The sequence below is a fragment of the Chrysochloris asiatica genome, unplaced genomic scaffold (assembly GCF_000296735.1).
Source record: "Chrysochloris asiatica unplaced genomic scaffold, ChrAsi1.0 scaffold00338, whole genome shotgun sequence".
In the NCBI taxonomy this organism is placed as follows: domain Eukaryota; kingdom Metazoa; phylum Chordata; class Mammalia; order Afrosoricida; family Chrysochloridae; genus Chrysochloris; species Chrysochloris asiatica.
The window spans coordinates 2,493,841-2,495,546 of NW_006408856.1; positions in this window are offsets into that span (position 1 = coordinate 2,493,841).

Below are 1,706 nucleotides of genomic sequence, written 5' to 3' on the forward strand. Positions count from 1 at the left end.
ATAACCACCACCACCAAGGGAGATAAAAATTGATAGCTAGGGATTGGCTCATTCTTGAGACAAACGCTACGTTGACGTTTTAGTTAGAAATTGTTCAGGTCCTTGGAGAAATCAGATAGAATTATGCAAGAGAAGAAGAAAAAATGGAAAGATCATTGAAAATGGAGGCTATTATCCACAGAACAGAATCTTAGTACAGTACTATAGGATAAGCAGTTGATCTTGAGGTATCTTTGAACCAAAAGGTCGGTGGTTCAAATTCACCATCCACTCATCATAAGCCCTACACAGGGTTGCTATGGGTCAGCACTGACTTAACAACAATAACAAAAATCCCCAGAATTGGTGGCTCTACAAAGACTGATAAGTGGCATTACCTACTGAGTAATACAAACATTGAAAGATAGCAAATACTTATGTGATTAAGTCTCATACAATATTTAATTTTAAAAAACCTGACTGCTGAAGTTTTGTTCCAACTTTGAATGGGGCATATGGATAAGCTTCTGCAAGGAATCTGTACTGCAGTGAATACCTAAACTCTGAGTTCTTTCTCATGTTTTATGTCATACTAAATGCAGGATTCAAGTACTGGTGAAGGGAAGGAGTGAAAATAGCCACTATAATTCCAAAGGAACTTCTCACTTAGCAAGTCTGTTCTTTAAAGAGAATTTAATTTCCCTTTTCAAAAATAAATAGATATGACATTTACCACAATGTTCATATTTTCATGCAATTAAGAAGTTTCAGTACAGTACTAAACAAAATATATGGAATATTGTCCTAGGAAAGCATGTAAAATGGCTAAGTTAAAAGGACAATCACAATAATGCAAATTGAAATTATGCCATTTTTCAAAATGGAAATTATTCAAAAAGTTAAAAAAATAATAATAATTTGTTTTAAAAACAAATTTAACTTATTTCATTATAGAATGATATAGCAAAATCTCTCATGCAGAGACTATTAGAGTGATGGCCCAATGTGACAGAGAAATATGCTATACTTTTGACTTATTCTGGTGTGGCACCATAGGATAAACACTCAACCACAAGGTCAGCTGCTCCTCAGAAACGCTATACAGGTCTGATATGAGTTGGGATTGACTTGATGGTACTTAACAACAAGAACACCAACTATATATAAAAGACAGTGAGTGATCTTGTCATTGTAAAATGGGAAATTCGATTTTTAAAAACATTTTGCACATAATAGTGTTTCTGCTTTCATATTAGATCATTCATGAACATAAATTTACATCTATTCAAGGCAAATGTACCCTTGTGCATTTCACAGAAAGGATCATACACTATTGGACACATTTTCTACCTTCCTACCACTATTAATTGAAATATCCCTTACTATTTTAAACATGATTCTGAATGCTCATTATATACGTTCCTTTTAGTTAACAATCTTTGATTTGCAGAAGTTCTATTTGACTTCTTTTTCTAGATTTGTATTCTTATTGAATGAACAGTTTTAGATGTGTCTCTCCTCTTCTGGGCACTACTTTTATTAATAAATTAATCTACAGGCAGTAAGTACATTTTTCTATAAAATTCTGGTCCAAGCAGTAATTGCTTGGTGTATTATGTTCATAATTCTTCATAGAATATTAATGTTTTATTGTGAATTATGTGATAGTTTACATGGGATAACATTAATTTTACATTCATTCTATCATATATCATTTCATTGCCATG